Genomic DNA, 24,000 nt, shown 5'->3' with positions numbered 1-24,000 from the left:
GTTTTATTTTTTAATTCCCTGTTTTCCTTGTGTTGTCTTTGTTTTACTTCCTGTTGTTTCCTTTTCCCACCGTTAGTGATTACCTGTCCCCGCCCTAATGTTTTGCACCTGTGTCTCATTGTCTTCTCTGTTTGGTGTATTTAAGTTCAGTCTTCCTCTTACCCCAGTGCGAGATTGTCTGCTTCCCCCGTGTACAGCCTTCGAGCGTTTTTCCTTGTGTCCTGAATTATATACCTGATTGTTTCCCTTGGATTTTGACCACTGACTGTATTTTGGATTCTCCCTTTTGCCTGTCGTTTTTGGACACTGTTGCCAGTAAGTTTATTCTGTCTTTTTAAATAAACTTTTGGCATTCCTACGTACCTGAGTCGTGCATTTGTGGGTCCATACATCTGTGAGCCTGATAAAACTTTCTAACGGAATACTCAAGCCAAGGGTAATTCTTGTAGAAGTAAGTGGAAAACGATTGCTTTGTACTTCCAAAACATTTTGAGGGGAATTGGGGCAGAGCAGGTTGCTTAGGACAGCCGTGTTTTTCTCCAAGATCATCTGTGTTACCTAGTGTGGCTAGTGCATCTGCAGGGTGAACGTCAGAACTGCTTGCGGTTGCTGCTGATCCAGAGCTGCTCAAAGTTCCCTCCAAGTTCACAGGGTGTCTGTGTCTGTCACAGTCTGTTTGCCTATCGTCATCATCGGTTATTGTTGTTTGTGTTGTATCCTTGTTAGATCCCGATGGCTGACTATTTGTGTCGTTTGGAGCTTGACATCTTCAAAATCTCCTTATGTCCATATTTTCGTGTAACGCGTCCGACAGATAACTACGTTATTACATGCTAGCTGAGAATCGCTGGACTTACGTTAGCCTGTCAGTCTTTTTTTTACTAAAGCAGTATATGAATATCAGATGTATTACCTACCACCATTTAGTTGTTTTGTGTTATTTAAAATATTTAGAAAATATCTGGTCATGCCAGATGTAATATAATTAATTTTTAGGGCTCCCCCCGCAAACTCCGCGCATGCCCCCAGGGCTGCGTTCTTTCTCCTCTGCTCTTCTCCCTGTACACTAACAGCTGCACCTCCGGTCACCAGTCAGTCAAGCTTCTGAAGTTCGCAGACGACACCTCCCTCATCGGACTCATCTCTGATGGAGACGAGTCCGCCTACAGGTGGGAGGCTGACCACCTGGTGAACTGGCGCAATCAAAACAATCTAGAGCTCAACGCTCTGAAGACAGTAGAGATGGTTGTGGACTTCAGGAAGAACCCAGCCCCACCTGCCCCCATCACCCTCTGTGACTCCACAATTGACACTGTGGAGTCTTTCCGCTTCCTGGGAACTACCATCTCCCAGGATCTCAAGTGGGAGCTGAACATCAGCTCCTTCATCAAGAAAGCACAACAGAGGATGTACTTCCTGTGGCAGCTGAAGAAATTCAACCTGCCAATTCTGATTGTGATTCAGCGTCAGTTTGGTCCACTAAAAGCACTTGTGTAGTCTACGTGATACGCAGGTATACGCAGTATACCCACTAAGAAAGCTCCACGATTTCCATATACCCACTTAAAAATGTCCAATAACACGCAACAACATACTTTCCATTATATTTTAATACAAAATACAAAGGCAGATTCTGGCCAATATATATACTGTATACAGCACAGTATATCCGCTACAATACATTAGACTACACCACTGACTAAAAGTGCTGTTTTTGCCACTGACAGACTCAGATTATTATTCTAAGTGTCTGACAACATTATGGAAAGGATCCCTACAGAGATATACCTTTTTAAAACCTCTTTGAGACCAGAAACAGCTCTGAGGTCGCTAGCGCTAAACCCACCAGACTCCATTCAACAAAACAATACTTTTTGCGTGTATAGAGTCAACATATTTTCACATGTAAATCGGTAAACTATGTGTTTATTTCAACCAAAACTGAAGTTGTGATGGTTGGAAAAGTGGAAAGACGACAGAGTTTTATTTTGTTTCTGTCGACTTTGAATGAAGTGTATTATACAATGCTAAAATAACTGTTTATTTACATGGACTCTGGTGGGTTTAGCAAATGCAATTTCGCGGATGTTTTTATGTTTAAAGAAAGGATCTTACTCTTTAACAGAAAGGTTGACCTCCTTAGAAATCCTTTCCATGATGTCGTCAGACACTTAGAATATTAATCTGAGCCTGTCAATGGCAAAACGAGCACTTTTGTGAAGGTAAACACAAGCTGCACAATTGCCCTATTAACTTCCATTGTAGCTTGTTTCGCCGCTGCTGACTGCAGCCATCTCGCTTCATACTGGACCAATGTCAAAGATTGTTGTTCCCATCAGTCACTTAGAAACAAAAACATAGGAAAATAGGGTTGAAAAAAAAAACAAAAAACGGTAGTTATTTAAGGTACTGCTACTGCAAAGTGCTAAGAATACATTTCAGTGGCATTTAGCTTCATGCAGTGAGTACACATGGTAATGTGTGCATGTGCATGCCTTCGACAGATGTCCTTGTGTAATCCATTAGCTTTTAAGAAAGAGACAGAGAAAGAGAGTGGGAACAAGGGAGAGAGAGAGATCTTGATAAGGTTCAGAAACCTGGCTGTAGTGAGAACCTGTTATCAGAGCTGTTAAAGGGCAGATAACACAGGAAACCACAAACACTGTAAATTACAGATACACTATCCACAGTATATCTACTTTTTGCTTTAATAGCACTCACTAATTACACACACAGACGAGCAGACACACCACATATCCAGAAAGAAATACAAAAAAACACACATACTGTAGATCTTTAAAAATGCAGATATGTGCACAGACATACACTTATTGTAACAGGCAAACAACCATGCACAAAGACAAACACACCACACCTTTTCGGCCTCATGCACTTGTTATCCGTGCAACCAGTCAAAGTGTTAAATTGGCAGAAACTTTATCTTCAATAAACCATTTAGTGAAGGCCAATATTTAGAAGAGAAAAATAGACTTTTTTTAAAAGGCTTCTAGCAGCCATTATCCACAGATCTCACACACACGAGAGTTGGGGGCATGTGTTTGAGGTAAAAATGTGTGTTATAATATCTTTAATCAAACATTTAATATCTAAAATTCTGATATAGAGAAATACCACCAGGCCCTGTGCTTTTAGTGAGGTGGGTTTTTCTACTGTATGTCAAACACACACACACACACACACACACACACACACACACACACACACACACACACACACACACACACACACACACACACACACACACGTAGGATAAGTGTTAGACCAATGAGGTACTGATCATTTACATCATAGCTGATAATATACTCAGTGTTTTTTTTATGTAATCTGTTATCTATGACCTCTGTTGAGATTTGTAGACAAATGCAACAACACTGGCAGCACCTAAACCATTCACCCCTCCAGAGTCTCGAGTCACTGTGGCCTGTAGTTGATTCAGTTAATCAAGTGACATTTCATAATACAGTGAGGTAAGCTGTCCAATTACAGCAGAGATCCAACAGAAATGTCAAGTAGGTGTCATATATTGCCATGCCAAATTCGGTAAAACAAGCACTGCTTCTCTTTCGGCTGGGTTTAGCTTGAGAATAAGTGCTTTAAGACTATATGCTGCAAAGTAAGCTTTATGTAAACCCTTAAAGCTATGCATGTAGTAAAAAAGTTACTGAAGTGTAAATGACCTGATCAACGCCGTTAAAACATTGTATCAATTTTTATGCTAGACAAGCTTGTGACACTTCACTTTGGAGGAGGGAAAACTCTACTAATGAAATCCAGAATTTTTTTCAATACAAATGAAACTCTTTCTTGGGTGCATTTTGAGTCCGTGGAAGTAAGTCTATAGCAGGTTTTGCCACACACAAACTCTGAAACCAGATTATCCTCAACCTGGTAAGAAATGTGAAATGCAATTAATAACTAACATATTAACAATGTATGTATTCACTGGCAGTGGGCAGAAAGAAACCTGCATCATACTGTATCAGTACTGACTGCCTGATAACAAACTTTTATTTATTTAGTTTTTTTAAGGTCAACATTGTTGTGTTGGTCTGTGTGTGTTTACCCACCACTGTGCAGGTTTTATCTTTCTCCTAAGCATTTTGCTTGAGGCGTCAGGACCTCAATTAAAAAGAACTGCTTGTAGCAGTCATGAGCTTGAAACACACACACGCACACACACGCGCGCGCGCGCGCGCGCGCGCGCGCGCACACACACACACACACACACACACACACACACACACACACACACACACACACACACACACACACACACACACACACACACACACACACACACACACGGTACCTCTAAAGTATGAATATTTCACAATATCTAAGTCCTTTTACCTTGGAATGACCTGATTGTCCCACCCTGTATATGTGTGTGTGTCACTTCATTTCCATAGAGGTATGTGGAAGTGCATTCAATCTACTGCTCGAGCAAAGACATGGACACTAATACAGACACAGAGGACTTGGTCCAATGACACTGAATATTTAGAACATTAATGCCCGTTTTCTTAGTTTTTACATCTCTGTGGCTTAGTGATGTAGCCTTTGTCCTATATTCACCACATGGGTTGAATGGGACGAAATATAACTCATGACATTAATCACAACACATTTCCTTCTGAACCACCTATGCTTTCTTTAACGATTCCCTAAATAATATTTGATTTAAAAAAAAAAAACGTATTTGTGATGTAAAGGGCTTAAGATAAATCCCAATCATCTTCAGAGTTCCCTCTTTCTGATTTATTATAGAAAAGACAATCTTCAAACGTGCATTGCATCAATGACTAATTATCATAATTATCTTTACGTTACATGCCACTGAGTTGAATTCCCCACAAGGTTCACTGGATTGCTCTATGGCATAAAACAAGAGGGTACTATTGTTCTAGCACCAACAGTGCTGAAGCTGTCTAACTGTCTCACATTTTTATAAAAAAAAAAAAAAACAAATATCTGAATTCAACTTCAACTCTATGATCACCTTTAAAGGGTGCTTTGTGTCCTTGCACGCTTGCATGTTTTTTTGGTTCTCCAAAAGCAGCTAAATTATAGGTGTTTTATACAGCTGTCACCTACTTTAATTGCTACAGTGAGTTAGTTTGCACACAAAACACACATCCAGTCAGAGACGCACACACGTAAAATGAGAGCAATAGGGGAATTGCTTTTTCTCGCTCTGTCTCTCTTTCTCCATGGTCATTTAAGAGGCCCAGTTAAAAGTGTCTCAGAGAGAAATGCAACACACATTCTGTGTGCACTAATCACATGCGGCAGCCTCTCTCTAAGTTCTCAGCCTTGCATCATTTACCAGGCTTTTTAAACAAAACACACACAGTGAGGTGAGTTGCGGCACGCGTTAAAGAGCCAGGCAGGCAGTAAAAGAAACACACAGGGAAAAAACCACAAAGTGTATTAGAGCTCAAACTGCTGTGTCTAGGCCAGATGATTTTTTCATCTTAAATAAAGAAGGAAATCCTCCAAAGCTAGTGTATCGTAGCTGGTTCTCACTTGGGATGTGTGTTATTTCAGGTGTGTTATTAAGAAACATGTACAAGTTAGGATGAGAGTTAAGGTCAGACTAGTCTATATCCTTGATGTTACACTTCCGGGATTGCTCCGGGGCCGCAGGAAATTCCACCGGATGCATATATTTTCCGTTTCCTTCCACCTTCTTTGTGTTGGAATTTTAAATTCAGTGGATTAATGAGGACTATTTGGTAACACTTGAAGGTATCTACATAAGAGTGACATGACACTGTCATGAACACATGACACTGTCATGACACAGTTATGACACATGAACCCTAATCCTAACTCTAACCTTAACCATAACTTGTCCGAAACAACCGAATGACACTTACTAAAAGAAGCGTTATGTCTAGAGATGCACCGATTGACGTCATCACGTCATCGGCCATGACCGGCGACCTGCCGGTCAGTCTGACATATGCCGATTTTATGCCGGTCAAATTCACTCGGGATGCGCATGATTTACATCGCCCAACATCAGCACCACACGTGCACATGCAGGGTTTCCGCTATATGCATGTAGCAGCGGCGCACTGCCGCTCAATCAGCTGTTTATGAAATGTCATAAAGTCGTAATTATACATGGTTCTGCAGAGCCGTCTGCTCTACTGATCTCAGGCAAACAGTCAGCCGCTCTCACTCTCTCCTCTCTGAGGCTGAACAACTGGAACATGAAAACCGCACTCACGCGGGTCCCGTGAAATATGACCGCTACAGTTTATCGGAAAATAGCGTTGGGCACACTGACTTTGATGAATTTACTGTTTATCAGACCCCAGATGAGACAAGAAGCTAACGTTAGCGAACGCTACGGTCCCTCTGCCTCTGACGCCCCACAGGCCGCTGTGTAAAAACGCTTTCCAGGTTAGTGGGGATGCATAGCGCTCAACACCAACATTAAAAACCTACCGCCAGTAGCTAATGTTAGCAGCAGATAAGATGTTGACAGCAACGGTATTGTTCCTATTTATGCACAATGACAAATAAAACAAACTTGCTAAAAAAGGAACTAGACACTGTTTTCAGGTAACGTTACTGTTGACGTTCAAACAGGCCTGTGTGTGTTTTGAGAAATATCTTTATACTGCAAGGCTATATTTATTTTATTTTTATTTGTTATTTATATATTATGTTCTTGCCCTTACCTGTTTTCCCTGTTTTCATACATACAGAAGTTTAGTTTGCTAAATATATCACGTTTTTAGTTGGATATTGGATGTGAAAAGAAGGAAATGGTTCTTCCATAACACTGCACTTTAGATGTGTGTGAATTTCCCCCACCAGTAGTAATTTATATAGTTCTATTTTATAGTGATCGATTTTCTATTCAAAAAATGTTCTATGTTCTATGAAAAATAGTAAATTTTCTATTAAAGAAAAGATAGAAAATTAATATTTGTGTGTGCTGTAAAGTGGATAGAAAAAAATGAAATCGGAATCGGCTAAAGTCGGTATCGGCTGGTCAAACTGGAATCTGCCTAAAAATTGTAATCGGTGCATCTCTAGTTATGTCATAAACGTTTATGACTTGTTTATAATGTTTATGACACGTTCATGACAGTGTCATGTCACTCTTATGTAGATACCTTCAAGTAAAGTGTAACCGACTATTTTTGACTGCTCCTTAGATGTCTGTAGGGTAAACTGAGACAGCTAGCTAGACTATCTGTCCAATTAGACTAGACTATCTGAGTTTTCTCCCGCACGACTATTTTTACTGTGCGGAGTTTAGCACTACCCATGACGATTCTGACTGGTTTAAAGAAATGCCATTAAACCAGAGCACGCTTTCCTCCCATTCCTGAATGCTATGTGGACTAGCCAGACCCTCCTTTAGCGTTCTTTGGAGGAGGGTCTGGCAAAGCGAGACTAAGGTCAGACTGGTGGTGCAAGTAGTAAGTCCACTGTAATATGAATTTTGAAAAAAAAAACAACTCAACACTACTGCACCAAATCCATTACCCCCATATGGGATGACAGGCAGGAAAGAGGAATGAGATGAAAAAGTCCCTCACAGCATGTCGCTTCCTAATTTAAAAAGAATAATGAAGGAAAGGAACATTGCCTTGACAGCTCTGACAACTCATTCTTTTCTCTGTCTCACACATGTTTTTTCTTTAAAAGCGTCCTCTTTTTCCACTCATCCTCACTTTACTGTCCCCTCTCAACCCTCTTCTTCCTCTGTGTTCTCTCTCTCTCTCTCTCTCTCTCTCTCTCTCTCTCTCTCTCTTTACCCTGTGCTTGCCAAACACCTCTCTCTTGTGTTCACATGAAAGACAATTAGACCCAGTGACATCAAACCCTGCAATGACAGTTAGTGTCCACACACACAGAGGCAATATCCACCTCTCCTCTGCCAGACAGCTTTCTGTTCACTCCAAGAGAGGAAGAGGAGCCCATGGAGAGGAGAGGAGAGGAGAGGAGAGGAGAGGAGAGGAAAGGAGATCTTGGGCCACTTAAACAGACTTTCATTGTGTAGTGTGCGTACTGATTTATGCATTATCTTCAGAAGCCTGACAATTGAAGGCAACTCCTCATTTATATCCTAAATATGAAGAGAATGAGAGCGAGTGAGAGAAGCAGGAGAACCATATGTATAGATAGATGTGTCTCTGTCTGTGCAAATAGACTACATAATGTATGCTTCCATATGAGTGTGTGGGTCTGTCTGCTCAGAATTATCAGCATTACCACTTGATAGTTTCAGGTAATTTAATAATAATAGTAATAAGTTTTAGGTCAATATTTTTTTTTTTACTTTTATTGTGGATTTCAAATCTACTAAATCATTAGAAATGTTGTGTACTGCTGCACAGATGGTGCTGACTGCTGACCCCAACGTCCCTGGTTCAAGTTAGAGGACCCTCGTCTTGAAGACATAAAAATGACAAAAAATACTTTAAAAAGGTATCCATTAAAAAAACTATAATAATGAAAAGAATGATTAAGCTAGTGAATGAATGGATGAATGAATGAATGAGGAAAGAGCTCACCTCTTACCAGAGTAATCAGGCTATTGATTAAGTCAGCTTTTCTCATAGAATTGACCATTTGTTATAGATTATCAATACTTGGGCCACTTTGGCCATTTAGAGGTGACTACGCAGCAAGAGCCCTGTTGCAACTAATGAGCATGGAATTTAGTCACATTTAGTGGAAAGTACATCTGTGTGTGTGTGTGTGTGTGTGTGTGTGTGTGTGATTTTTTTTCAAGTGCTGCAATCATGTATTTTGAGTAGATAAAAAGTGATCATGTATTGATTTGAGTAAATTCCTGTCTTGTTCTCCCATTAACAGTGAAATAAAATGAATGTATATTTTTGTGATTATCATGCTGGAGCAGATTTGATAATTAATCAAATGTGACACTCAAAAAGGGAAAATAGGGAGAAATACAGAGGTTAGTGTGCACACACACACACGCACGCATGCACGCGCATGCGCACACACACACACACACACACACACACACACACACACACACACACACACACACACACAGATGTACATTCCACTAAATCTGGTGGGAAGAGAAGGGAAACCCGAGCTGGACCAGGAGTGGGATAACAGGAGTCCAGGAATAGTGGCAATCGATGAATGGATAGATGGGTAGATGGATGGAGAGAAGGAGGGAGGGGGGTAGGTGGTGAATGGGGGAGAGTTGAAGGGGGAGAGTTTGAGAAGATGAGTGGTCTCCTGGGTGGAGTGGTGATAGTCTTGCTGAGTGTCTGTGAGACCAAATCCTTTCCAAACTGAGGGGAGAAAGGTGGGAGGAGAGGTAAAGAGACAGGTAGGGGATCTGAGGAGAGGAGAGGAACAAAACAGTGCCATGATGATGCGGAGCGAGGAATGAACTGAAAAGAACTGTAGAGGTATGCATATAGAGAAGGCATTGGAGGAGATGAAGTGGACAGTATTTGTCAACCTCCACCTCTTTTCCAACAATACCCTCTAATTGAACATTATTTAAGAATTGGGTTTAAATATTACAGTTCATTTTATAAAAATGTAATTGTAATGCAATGCATTACAATTACATTTTTATAAAATTAACTGTAATATTAAGCATATCTTACTTCTATACAAGACAAGCTGTGGCGCATCACTCAGCAAAGGCCACATATTTAATGAGTAAGGCGATGGTTTAAACTGTAATTTAGTCAATACAATGATAATGACAGATAGATGTGATTAATCAAACACATCGTATGTTTGCATTGCGGTTATATGTTTGCAGTAATTAATCAGCAGCGCTTACCACCTCTGCTAACCAAGAAGCCCTTTTATTTCTACATATACAGAAAGTGTGTCTGCAATTATGTAATAATTGAACAGCAAAATGTCTCACACAACAGTGTGTTAATGTGAATATCACAGTAAAATCATATTGCAGTCCAAATGTAAACATACCACTTTGTCTGCATAAGATGACATCTTGATATGATACATAAGAGGTAAAGAAAATGTCTGTTAAGAAAAGATATCTTAAGAAATGACGAAAGAGGTTGTTGTAAGGAACTCTGAAGTTCCCAAGTAGAGGTAATTTCTTTCATAAAAAAAGACACGACCACAACCCCACACACACACACACACACACACACACACACACACACACACACACACACACACACACACACACACACACACACACACACACTAGAATAGCTGTATTGATGAGGAGGCCTAGTCAATGACCATCAGAGGAAAACAGAGACCGCCATTAGCCAGCCAGTCAATCGCTTAAGCATTCTGGGTAATTCTAGCACACACATACATCCAGACACAGGGATACACACATTGATAGCAAGACGACACCACTCAGGGGCTTCTTAACCAAACATTAAGGCAGGACTGGATTTATTTAATTCCTCTGTTTGGTATTACTTATATGATCATGCTCTGTCCCTTCCAGCTTTCTATCTCCTTGTTTTTGTCCTCATGCTCTCTATAGCTGATTTATTCTACCTCTCGTTTTTTTTAAACCTTTTTTTCACTTTCTCTCCATCTCTCTCTCTCACACCCTTTCTCTCTATGGGGTAAAGTGGCGGTTGGTTGTTCCTAGGGGGTCTTAACCAACTCTCATTAGTGCAGTGCAGTAGTTTGTGTGTGTGTGTGTGAACAAGTGGTGGGGATGATTGTGCATTAGCCAGCCAGCTAATCAATAGGAAAAACCACTGAGCCTGGGCCCCTGCTTATGTTACCATCAGCGCTATTTATAGGGAAACACACATGCCCACAAAAACATCACAAATAGCCATATGCTATCACCCACACTGTTGATACAGTGTTTGACTCAGGCCTTTAAATTCAAACTCAACGTTAACCTGATAAGATTTAGAAAAGATTTTAGCAAAACTATGACAGCAGGAGAGGGACGTAAAAACATACGTTTATAAGGAACACAATGTCAACTGGCATGCTGAATTCTTAGTTTGAACTACTGTAAGTATTACCATTTAAAACAATGTGACAGATTAGTAGGTAGTGGATAAAAGCGTTATCTCAAAGTCAATGACCCAGTGTCCAACATAACTTTTTTTCCCCACTGGCCCCCCGGGCCAGTAGATCAGGGTTTTACTGGCCCGGAAAAAAGAAGGGGAAAAACTTTGAAATGATTGTAGATATCCTGACAGCGTTTGAACGCTTCACTGCGGAAGCTGACTTTGCAATTAGCTAACGTTAGCTTGTAATTATTAGCGCACCCCGCCGTCTCTCCGCCTCACTTCCAGCCTCTAGGAGACCACTTTGCCGGGAGCAAACAGCAGTTGTGGCAGCTGCAAATGGGTTAGAGTTGGCTGCAGCACCTCGACCACAGCCAGACCGGAGCTCCTTAGGGACCGCAACATATGCTAATATTACTAGCTAGCTCCCGGCGAAGGAGGAGAGCAGACAGCATCTCCGGTCTGGCTGAGTTTGAGTTGCTGCAGCCACTACTGAAGGTCCACAGCATGTGTGGACTCTTTTCTGTGCAAACTCCATTTCTAATCTACGTTACAACAACGTATTGCACCCAGCGTTAGCATCAAGCACTAAGAACTGACTTGTGACAAACAATATCACTGGCCTGAACTGGCCAGCGACTGGCCAATCATCTTGCCCGGCATACTGTTTTACTGGCCCTGGGCCATTTCTTATGTCGAACCCTGAATGACCACAAACAAAAAAAGCATTTTGGCCAAATCATGTCCTCCTCCTAGGTGCCTGAAGCAAAATTAGTTTTCTTTATTTTGGCTGTCACCTGTAGATTGACAGAAGATTGTTGACCTGGAGACTTAACTGCATTCACTTTTTCAGACTTTTTTTTGTCCCTAATGTCAAGACACAATGTCAAAGGGTGAGTGCTTATTACATATGTGTGTTTCTAATGTTTTAGGCTATGTTCATATACTTCCGTGCTGCACGGAATGCTTTCGAATGTTTACAAAACAGGCACTCTAGTGGCCCAAAGGTCTAAGAAGTATACCATGTAATTGCAATTTCCCTGATTTGTATCCGACCGGGGACCTTCGTTGCACGTCATCCCCCTCTGTCTATCTTTCTCTTCTCCTTTACTGAACGCTGAATTGTCCAACGAAGCCAAAATGCCAAACCATATTCTTAAAATGCATTAAAAAAAAACGTGTTTGTTTTTACTCAAGGTAAAATTAAATTATGTTAAGGCTCCATCTAAATCCAAATAATTACAATGTAACTTTTTCTCTTTGACTCCCTCCACTGTCTCACCCTCCCTTAGCCTCTCTCTCCCCCTTATCTGTCGTTCCTAGTGGGAGTGAGACAGATTAACGTCAACGCTGGTTTTACTTATCATACTGTAGCCAGCACAATCCTGCAACCCTGCAAGGGATAGAGTGGAATGGAAGCAAACTGCATCACCATTCAAAACACTGCACAAAACACACATACTTACTGTACATAGACACATGAAGTGGTACACTTCACTGATGTACTGCATGTTCAATTGGGGGTTGTTGATACTGAGAGGGACTGATCAACGTCTTACCAATATATGAAGACTGAACTTGAGGTTCCTTCTCTCAATATTCAAAAGGCTAATTTGTCTATCTAATGTTCAGCATTAGCAAATATATGCAATGCATATATGCAATGCAAGTATGCTAGCTATGAAAAGCACTCAGTGTTCAAGCTGTTTTATATGTAAGTCTATGGAACGGCTTACGTGCTACGTTGAAGCAAATGACTTCACGGCCCACCAATTACATTTCTGTTCCTCAAGATGTGAGTGTTACACATAAAAATAGACAGATTTTCAAAGTTTTATATAAATATATTTATGTTTCTATATAAATGTAAGTCTTTTCATGTATATGTCCATGAGTGAATATGTGATGTGCAGTCCTTGGGTTGGCAAACAAACCCCCCTGTGTATGGGTGTATGCGAATTTATGTGGACCTATCTTTGTATATTACTCAGAGGTCCCCCCGCCCTCTGATACACAAGCACAAACATTCACACACACAAACAGTTAGAGCTTAATGAAGCATAACTCAACCTGGTACCCATTAGCCTGATAATTAATAATTTCTCCCTGCCTCCTAACACACTTATCAACTTGCAAAGGAGATTGGGTGTGTGTGTATGTGAGCGTATGCGTGAAGGGTATGTGTGTCTGTTTGTGCATGCCAGTGCTTATGCACTTTGGCAGATAAGAGATGTGGTTGGTAATGACATATGTGTATGTGAACATGTTTGCACATACCATACATTTGTATGTCACTGCTGTTATGTGAAAAGCACTACACGTAGATGTAGTTTGTGTTGCTGTTGTCCACCACATTTAGATCAATTAGGGTAGGCTAAATAATAGAAACACCTCTCTGTATAATGCAATACAACAACAGCACCACCACAAAATGACCATACAGTTGAATCAACCCCTCTCCTAAAAGGTTTCAACAAAAACTGAACATTAAAACATTGATGAAGGTTTTCACTGCAGGACTGTTGCATTAGACTAATAATACAGCTAATGCTGTCAGTTAAACGCGTTATTAACGGCGTTAATGCAAACCCATTTTAACAGCGTCAATTTTTTTATCGCGAGATTAACGTTCTTTTTGGTATAGCAAACTTTGTAGTTTTTTTCACATGCTGTTGCAACAACTAGTAACGTTAGAAAAACTACAACACCACACTGGATCTAGCTAGACCGGAAACAAAACAACAGGCACGCCGCACACACTTGTTTGGGCTTGCGAGCCGGCCAAAGAGTAGGCTAGTAGGCTACGTTACGTTTTGAGTGGATGGCGAGCGCGAGACGCCAAAATGGATGCCAGTAAGTTTCTGAATGGAAAGTTTACTTTAAAAAAGTTGCCAAATGGTTCCATTGACAAGACCAAGGTGATCTGTGTGTTTTGTCGTTGTGAACTGAGCTATCATCGCAGCGCGTCCAGTCTGAAATACCACCTGATGGCCAAGCACACAGCTGATGCGAGTTCTCTGCCCCCTCGTCAAAGCCAGGAGACAAAAGCACAAAGCAAGCCGATCCACCTTTCCAAGTTGATAAGAGCATTAAAATGAGAAAAAATAATTGAACAAAAAGAAATCTAGGGACATTTAGAATAGATAAAAATGTGCGATTAATTGTGATTAATTGCGAGTTAACTATGACATTAATGCAATTAATCGCGATTAAATATTGTTATCGTTTGACAGCACTAAATAAAACTAAAAATAAACTGACAACTGAGTGTTTTAGACATGTAAACATCATAAAGCAAGCTAGTGTTTGCCATAGCTGGTAGAAAGTTGATATTGTAAGGGTAAAAGGTTTTCCCACAATGTTGTTACAACTATGTGATAAAAGTAAGGCAGCAAAGAATAAAATCAGATCAACAGAAGTGACTTAAAACAGGAAAAAGGCAATATATTCTAGCTAGAATATACACAGAATTGTTTCAGCCGATGGTTGAACATGCACTGCATCAGCATCAATGAAGGCTCTAACATACACACACATATACATACACTTTCACACCTGTCACTTAAAACCCTCTACAACTCCTTGGGTTACATAGAGACCATCACTCTTCAATGTTTGGTGTAGTGTCAGTAGTTCAAGAGAGAGAGGGAAACAGACAGACAGGGGCAACCTCAAGATTGCAAATGATGTACCATAATGTTATGGACAGGGATCCATTCTGTGTCCTCTTCCTCTTCTTCCTTCTGTGTGTCACTTATTCTTACTGCTGTGATCTAGATATTGTTGGAAACAGAGAGAAAGAGAGGAAAATACAGAGACAGAGAGGAGAAAGGCAAAAGGAAAAAGGAGAGAAAACGAGGAAAAAAAAGGTCAAACAGCAATGCTACAGTTTGCTTTAGAAATAAAAGGTGTTATTCCTTTCTCTCATTCAGCCAACTTCATTCTTTCCTTCTCTCCTTTATTTCTCTTATTTTTTCATTTCTTCATGTTCTCCCTTATCCCCTGCACTGCACTCACTCTACCTCCATCCGTTCCTTCACCTCCCTTCTTTCTATCTCTGTGAATAGAACATCAAAAGCCTCTGAGTTAGATGGGGAGTGACAGTGTTTGCTATTGGTATGCAGGCAGATATGTCTGCTCCAAAGTGTTAGTCTAAAGGCCTCGGCTAAGTGTTTGTCAAGACTTAAAGCCATTGTTCTCGTCTCGTCTCCTCTCAGATCTCAGACCGCTCCCTTTCTCTCTCTCCATCTCCCTCTCTCGCTCCACTTTTGTACTTTGATGGAGCATTTTACTGCTGTGTGTGTATGTGTGTATGTGGGGAGACCGTTTTGAGACAATGTGTGTGTGTGAAAGGTTGTGCTGAGAGAATGTGTTCACTTTTACGGTTGTGTTTATATGCGCAGGCATTTTACCAATAAGCAAAATCCTTCCACTTGTTGCAATTGGTGAAGACTGGATTTTAACAAAGTAAATAAAGTCCAAGTCTTTCTATGTCAAGGTGATGGTATCATGTTTTGTCCAACGTTCCACTGATCTAGATTTCATTCAGTGTTTGCAGAGTGGTTGCATTGAATAAAAAAGTGCTCCCTATTTTTTGATTTTGTGGGAATATTATGTCAATAAAAAGTAAGTTTAAAATGTGTGCAAATGTGTTAAATGTGTCAGAACAATTAATCAAATGTGTCTTGCTGTCATCAACATTAACTAATCAAGTGCAAAGTGCCTTCTGTCAGTGCTTTCCTGCGATTAGGTATGTGAGCACTGGGCTTTTAACAGTAGAATATGTATCATATCTATGGGTTTATGTGAGAATGTAAAAACACAATGTGGTCGAAATTTCATAGCTCTCAAAAGGCTGACATTTAGGAGATGTAAAATGTCCTGCAAGAAACTAATAGCCTACATCTAATACACAAGAAAACATCAATAGTACACATTAGTTTTTTTTTCGCCTGGTTAGTACTTTATGTCAAAGATGACAGTCTCCATCTAGGTTTTTGATTTTAAGATCACGATTCGATTCCATTTAAAAAGAAATTTCAACAGGGACAGCAATGCCACAATAAGAGCCACTAGATAGCAGAAGGGTACTTTAACAACAGAGTTTTTTTTTGTAGTGGCACAATCGAATGCACCATTAGTTTGATGACGTGTACTTGAAGGCAGCATGGAGTCACGTCGGAGCCCACATGCTTTACCTTTGTTGTTTGTTTACATAACTCACTCACTCACGCAAAATGTTGCCACACCGGTGACTTCCGGGAAGCAGGAGGATTGTCTGTTGTTTTTCCGTCATCTTCGACTGAGGCAGTGGCCATGGTGTCTGGAATAGTAAAGCTGCAGGCTACCAGTAAGCTGACATTAACCTGTTTCTTTAGCCGTATGCTGGTAAGCTACGCTGTCTGTTTTTTCTTTTCTTTCTTCAGACGTGCCCATTAGGCAGGGGTGGAGAAAGTAAAAAATACTGGGGGAAACTCTGATCCTGCTTCTGATTTTGATAGTTGAAATCGAAAGCTCATTAGTGACACCCCTTCTCCAGCCATCCCTGCAAAATTCCTCTATTCACATTGCATGCTACCCATGTAAGCACACACACAATTATAATGCTGCTTGCACAACTATCTCCACTATTTTGGTTTGAGTTCTGAGTTTGATGGAATTAGACGGAACCACCAAAACAACATAGAGGAAAGCCTAGAACAGTTAGCTATTGCCACCAAAATGCAAAGCTTGGTTTGAGTAGGTTTTGATTATTTGTGAAATGGTCCAACAATGGTAAATGTAATGCATTTTTGTGATCAGAAGCCATAAACCATGCGTTAACTTTTCACTGTGTTAAAATGTTTGGGTTTTTTGGGTTTTTTTTAAAGCCTAAATATTTTGTTCACACCGGGGCTTCCGTCACCCATGTTTTTCTTCCAGTTGTACTGATGGTCCGGTTTCAACACAGAGTTTAGAAAAATGAAATTCATCTGTCATCTGATGGCCAGCAAATTCCAACAGTCCTTCATTCAACCCCCATTGAATGCGACGTAAGTGTAGTTTCAAACACAGCAGCATTGTGTTTATCCTGACATGAAGCCAAGTTGTTTGCTGGGTCATTTTACAAACAAAGAAGAAAACATTAGCTAAAAAAAATGAATGTTGCTTTCTTTCATTTCCACTCTCCTGTTTTCCATCTTCCTCTTCCCATCCCTCCATATCTTGCCGTCGGTCATTTTCTCTTGACTCTCACCCTCCTCGTTTCAATCTCTCCCATCTTCCCTTGCGTGTGTGTGTTTGTGTGTATAAACACTACATTCCTAACAGGGTTACACTCAAGGCAAACAAAAAGCAGCTCTTTCTTTGAAGCCAAACCCAACGTTCTATAGGGTGGAACTGTTAATCACTGATAACCCTGCAGCATCTCATCTCACCCCCACTCTTCCATTTTTGCCGTCCTCTCTCTCTGTCTCTTCACCTCATACCTCTCCCCCTTTCTTATTGTCTTACTGGAATTTCTCTTTCTTTTTCTCCCTCTCTCTTCCCATTTAGTCAGTTTTCACAAGAGAGTTAGCATCTTGTAGTGGTGTTTGGCTGATCACCACTGGTGTGTGTGTTGTGCTGGTAGGTACTGTCAGTGGTGTGGCAGTGAGCGTGGTGAGCGTGGTGCCAGTAAAGCAGATTATGAGTTGATTTTGGGGAAGGAGGCTGGTAATTCCTTTTAACAAACAAAGCCGTTCCATTAGCCCCCCGCTGGTGTCCTGAAAACAGACACTGTAACGCTCCCTAAACAGAGAAAGCATGGCTAAATATACACACTCACACAGGGTACCATTTCAAACCATGTCAACATAAAAGTATGCACACTTGCTTATCTAATATGAAACCTATACTGTACGCGCACACAGAAGGCAGTGATGTTGCTAGGTACGCATCCTGCGTCTCTGGCGCATTTAAATCTGAGAGCATGCAGTAAACTAACTAGCCATGCATCCAGGGCACACACCCTATTTTTTTTCCTGATGATGCTACATTGTAAAAAACAAATCTGTGTTGAAATCATAGAAATAAACAAAAGAAACCTCATACCCCCAAAAGACACACACACACACACACACACACACACATACACACGTCACAGCGGTGCAGATAAAATACAGCTGCTGTGTTGTAGACAGAATCCCGAGGTGGGCTTGGGAATAGGCATGGGTCGGTATGAGATTCTGACGGTATGATAACCTTCAGCAAAAATATCACGGTTTCACGGTGTTGCGGTATTGCAATTACAGCTTTAAAATGTATTATTTTGAAATGTCTATGTAATGTAATGTCTGTATTTTATTTTAAAGCACACTGCACACTGGCAGGGAGAGGGATTACTAAACTGCCCTGTCTGTCCTTAAAAACTCATAAAAACCAGAATACCTTGAAACCGGGTACCAGCCCATGCCTACTTTGGATCGATCGCTAATATGCCCCGTGAAATATGACAGCTACAGTTTATCAGAAAATAGCGTTGGGCACACTGACTTTGATGAATTTACTGTTTATCAGACCCCAGGTGAGACAAGAAGCTAACATTAGCGGATGCTGCGGTCCCTCTGACTCCCCGCTGCAGGAGACGTGATATTCCCCCGACACGTTAGTGGGGATGCATACCGCTCAAAACCAACATCAAATACGTAGTAATCTTCCCTCAGCGTTTAGTTTTCTTGCTAAACTGTGTGTAAAATGAGCGGTGACGTTAAATCACGTTTCAGGTAACACGCTCTAGGGTACCGTCTATTTGCTGGATTGTTCCGAGGTAACCGTCAGTAGCTAACGTTAGCAAATAAGCCCGTTGACAGCAACGGTATGTTGTTCATAGTTATGCACAATGACAAATAAAGCAAACTTGCTAAAAAAGGAACTACACGCTGTTTTCAGGTAACGTTATTGTTGACGTTCAAACAGGCCTGTGTGTGTTTTGAGAAATATCTTTATACTGCAAGGCTATATTTATTTTATTTGTATTTGTTATTTATATATTATGTTCTTGCCCTTACCTGTTTTCCCTGTTTTCATACATACAGAAGTTTAGTTTGCTAAATATATTTTTAAAAATGTAGTTGGATATTGGATGTGAAAGGAAGAAAATGGTTCTTCCATAACATTGCACTTCAGATGTGTGTGAATTTCCCACACCAGGAGTAATTTATATAGTTCTATTTTATAGCGATCGATTTTCTGTTCAAAAAATTTTCTATGTTCTATGCAAAATGTTCTATTAAAGAAAAGATAGAAAATATGTATCTCTGTGTGCTGTAAAGTGGATAGAAAAAATGAAATCGGAATCGGCTAAAATCGGTATTGGCAGGTCAAACTCAATGAAAAAAACAGAAATCGGAATCAGCCTAGAAAATTGTAATCGCAGCATCTCTAATATTTTCAAATCGTCGTAAGAATGCATCTATGTCAAAAGTGCCTGAATATAAATATGAAAAAAAGTCTTCCTGTGGCTCAACTTTGATCTGAATGGCTAGATTGAGCCATCTTGGGGTAAACAGACCACCTGACTTTTTATGACCAATGAACAATCAAAAACAATTATTCAATATTCCATTCATCAAGGTTGCAGGGATATATGAATTATTGCTCTCCCCTTGCAGTTCCTCCAGCCTTTAGAAGGTGAGGTAGCTTTTTCAACTCATCACTCAGTGGTAAAAATGCATCACAAACTATGTATTAATGTGTGTTTGTATTGCCAAGTTAAGGAAGTTAAAGCTACATCAGAATGGTGAAACGGTACATGAGATTTAGGGATTTAGGTGACTAGAACAGGGACCTTTGTACTTTTCAGACAGCGAGGACCATTAAAATGTTTTATCAGGATCTACCACAGTTCAAAGTTTTCTGCTCCTTAAAAGCATCTATTTTCCTCGCATTGCAAGAGTCCTTCATTTGTGGTGTGACTGATACCTCTTGTATCTAATCTAATCATTTCAAAGAGGAGGATGGTCAAAAAAGTTATTTAAGAGCCATGGGACTAGGACTGACACGATTCCTCGAGTAACTCGAATAAATTGATTACTAAAAATCATCGATGCTAAATGATTTGCCTCGAAGCTATGTTTAATCAATATAGCTAACGTACCGCTCACTGTGATGATTATTACTATTGCACAACACATCGCCGATTACAAATTAAGGAAGAGAGCAAAAGTAGTGAGAGGCTAAGAGAAGAGACAGGCGGAAAAAACAACAGAAAGTTTTGGATCATTTCAACAAAATGAAAACTCTGTACAGTGTGTCCATTGTAAAATCAAACTAGCTTAACACAATAGCACGACGTCAATGCTACAGCATCTCAGCGAAAACATCCAGTCTACTCATCCATTCCATGGAGAGGACAAGGTAACATTAACGTCTGCATGCAGTCGTCCACCGCGTTTAGTCTGTTTATCTTAGTTTGCCACAAATCTTGAAATTTGGACAAATTCTTGTAAACTTAGCTGGTGGAGACAAACCAGCCGCTCTCTCTCTCTACCAGCGGCACCTGCACATGGCTAATTATGCACATCAATGACGTCATCGGACCATGCCGATGATGTCTGCATTCCTTATTCTTTCTAAACTTCACTCAGATCAGCCTTCTGAAAATGTGTCCCCCTGAACAGTGTAGTTGAATAGCCCTGCTGTAAGCTTTGTACAGTCAAATTAACCTGGGCTTAGTGAACAGCTCTTTTGCATATCCAGTGTAACGAGCCAAAGGCATGATGGGGAAGGGGGCGAAAAAGATAGACTTAATTAGAGAGATTTATATTTGGGCCACAAAAAATGTACTTTGGCCACCAAATTTAGGGGTTGCTGGCCCGTGCAGCCCGTGCTTAAAAATACTAGCGTCTATCCCTGTTATTGTATGCAATTTAAGCAATACAAATGTTGTTTTTTTCTGAAAAGGAAACCTGTGTTTTGTATATTTACTATTGTTATTTACTCTTAAGCAAAAGTATTTCTTATCCAATTACTCGATTAATCAATGGACTAATCGGCAGAATAGTCGATTACTAAAATAATCGATAGCTGCAGCCCTACCTGGAACTCACTTAAATGACCACCTGTGGGTCCCAGGGACTCACCACATTGTAAGCCTATCATCAACATCACTGAGAAGGTCACAAATATACAATTTGCTTCAAAACACACAGACACACCTGCAGCACATAAACACATACTTAAACACCTGAAAGCATGGACACACATTCGTTCACGTCATTCCAGACATACACTCTCAGTTAGATCTGAATGCTTCAAACACCAACCAGCTGCATAATTACTGTATATATAGTTAATAGATGAAAATAGGTCTATGTGTGCATGCACACTAGAGATGTTCCGATACCGATACTGCCTAAAACGCTGGTATCGGTATCGGGAAGTACTGGCGTTTATGCACCGATCCGATACCACGTAATAAAGCCCTAAAGAAAATCTACGTTAAAGTAGTTTATTTATGTTCTTTTTCCGTTATAACTGACTGTCAACTGGATAATAAAAGAAAGTTCTGGGGCGTTCATTGTTTGTGTTTGTTCATGTTTCACAAAGAGTTTAACCTGAGCCAGACCGACAACAAAGATAGAAATAATATCACATCCATACAGGGATAGTAGTATACACTTGTTAAAACATAATAAAATATATGACACACTGGTATCGGATCAGTACTCAGTATCGGCCGATACGCAAGTTCAGGTATCGGAATCGGTATCGGGAAGCAAAAAATGGTATCGGACCATCTCTAATGCACACACCTTCATAATCTTAGCGTAACATCTAGAATCTGGATATCATGAGTGTGGAGTCAGAAAAATCCCAATTTTGTTCATCTTGTATCTGGATGTTGTGCATACAGTATCATACAGTATGTACACAACGAAATAGACGGCCTTTCATAATGGGCATGATACTATGTACATTACTATAGTTAAAGTATGGTTAAATCTAGGCAACTGAAAACCCATGGTTAAGGATGGGGATAGATCCCCTTTAAAAGAAGCTAATGTTCACTGTTGCTTTGTGATTGGACAAAAATTACCTTCTATGTTTATTCTCAGCACAATTAGCAGCCCGTTACCCATATATGCAGAAGCCATTTGATTCACTGACTGTGAAAGTAAAATATATTGCTTATTTCAGCTTTAAAGGTTCAAGTTTATGTTTCAGTTGACTCAATGGTTCAGATGAAGCGACGTGGGCAAAATGGGACACAGACAGTAGAGCAGACAAACTGGCAAACACAGACAGACTAACAGACAGTTGATTTGGGCTCTATGACCTGCTGCTATGGGATACATACAGAGACACACACAAACACATACACACACCAGTTGGGATATCCAGACCTGCCACTGAACAGGATTACCTCTGTCATGGGAGGAGTGGTATCCCCTCATCAACGCACACAAACACCCACACATACACACCACATCATAATGGTTCACTGGGCAAGCTGATAAGAGTGAGTGTGTGTGTGTGTGTGTGTGTGTGTGTGTGTGTGTGTGTGTGTGTGTGTGTGTGTGTGTGTGTGTGTATGTGTGTGTGTGTGTGTGTGTGTGTGTGTGTGTGTGTGTGCGTGTGCTTGTATGTGTGTGTGTGTGTGTGTGTGTGTGTGTGTGTGTGTGTGTGTGTGTGTGTGTGTGTGTGTGTGTTGAGCAGTCTCTGATGGCAAGGATTAGGGACTCTTGACTCTCACAGTCTATCAGCTAAGAACCAACCATCACAAAAACATGCTCAGAGACACACGTGCATGCGCGCATGCACGCACGCTCACTCACTCGCACACATACTGTAAAATCCAGTTGATTTGTTAAGCAGCATGAAATACAAGCATTTGTTTTTTATTGATGATTTAGAGAAAATAAAAAATATGTTGTAGTATAAGAACAATGTCATGTAATCTTAATATTGTATTTGTTTGCATTTAATAAATAAAATAAAAACAAAAAAAATTATTAATTGGAAGACCATTTTGGACTTACAGTAGCAGCCTATTTATACTTCTGGCTGTCAAAATTGGCCAAAAATTATTTTTGAATATTCCTTCTAAAAAACACATAAAATATCTAGTCTGGGGGATTACTGGGGGATTATATTTTTAGTCTGGGGGATTCATGAAAACAGCAAAATTTCAAAGTGGCTTGTTTGGTGCATATTTTTCCATGTAGCTCTCAGTCTTGGCCTCCCATCGCTAGCAGATGGGTCTGACCCAACAAAAATCGCACCATCCCCCACCCCCGTGATGCACCAACCCTGACCGTACCCCCACGATCACAGGTAGGCCTATTGTGAACAATGAGCTATTTAAGCTCTTGTGAATGCGCACAGATTCACAATGAGCTGAGGATGGAAAAACAGACCGCTGGAAGCGCAAAAAAAAAAAAACTTACCAGACCCTGTCGGGTGAGGAAACATTAAAGAAAATAGATTTTTTTATAGTGACCATAGCTTCTCTTCTGCGCGCATCGTGCACAAGCCGAGTACACACACCCAGCACACAAATAATTCATTTGGGGCAGACTGATGCACACTCTTAAAATAATAATGCATGCAAATAAGAGTACATCGCTCACTGCAGTGTGTAAATGGCATCAGTGCGTGTAACCACGCCGCGTAAATTGGTAGGAGTGTTAAGGTGAGGGTGTGTTAGAGGCCAAGTGTTTTGGTAAACCCGATACTTCAATGAGCGACAAACGAGAGAAGGGCCTGGTACACAGTGCACCCATCGGACTATGCCTTCCCCAACACGGGAGGAAAGCAAAGGGGAGACCGGACAGGCAGAGGACGGAGCAACGGACAGCGGCGACAGGGAGAGAGGGACAGGCGGCCGTCTCGTCTGCGCTCTGGAGATGGAGATGAGAAACTGCAACCTGCAAGGCGACTCCAAAGTGGATTGTGTGAATTGCGATGGCTTGATCAACTGAAACGGCGGGGACTTGGCAGAAGTGTCCGTGCCGCTGTCACTTCCCGGGAA

At 40.7% G+C, this 24,000-nt stretch overlaps 1 protein-coding gene across 2 annotated transcripts in view; it reads right to left on the bottom strand.

The window, feature by feature from the left end:
* esrrga (estrogen-related receptor gamma a) overlaps window positions 1-24,000 on the bottom strand; it is a 174,553-nt gene that overhangs the window by 111,839 nt on the left and 38,714 nt on the right. For both annotated transcript variants that reach the window (XM_035999364.1, XM_035999365.1), the window contains one exon: window positions 14,702-14,782. The gene's annotated coding sequence lies outside the window, so the exon portion shown is untranslated. The remainder of the gene's footprint in view (window positions 1-14,701; window positions 14,783-24,000) is intronic.

Source organism: Sander lucioperca, chromosome 3 (genome assembly GCF_008315115.2).
Source record: "Sander lucioperca isolate FBNREF2018 chromosome 3, SLUC_FBN_1.2, whole genome shotgun sequence".
NCBI lineage: Eukaryota > Metazoa > Chordata > Actinopteri > Perciformes > Percidae > Sander > Sander lucioperca.
The sequence above is the reverse complement of the archived record's forward strand: the minus strand, read 5'-3'. Positions and strand labels throughout refer to the sequence as shown.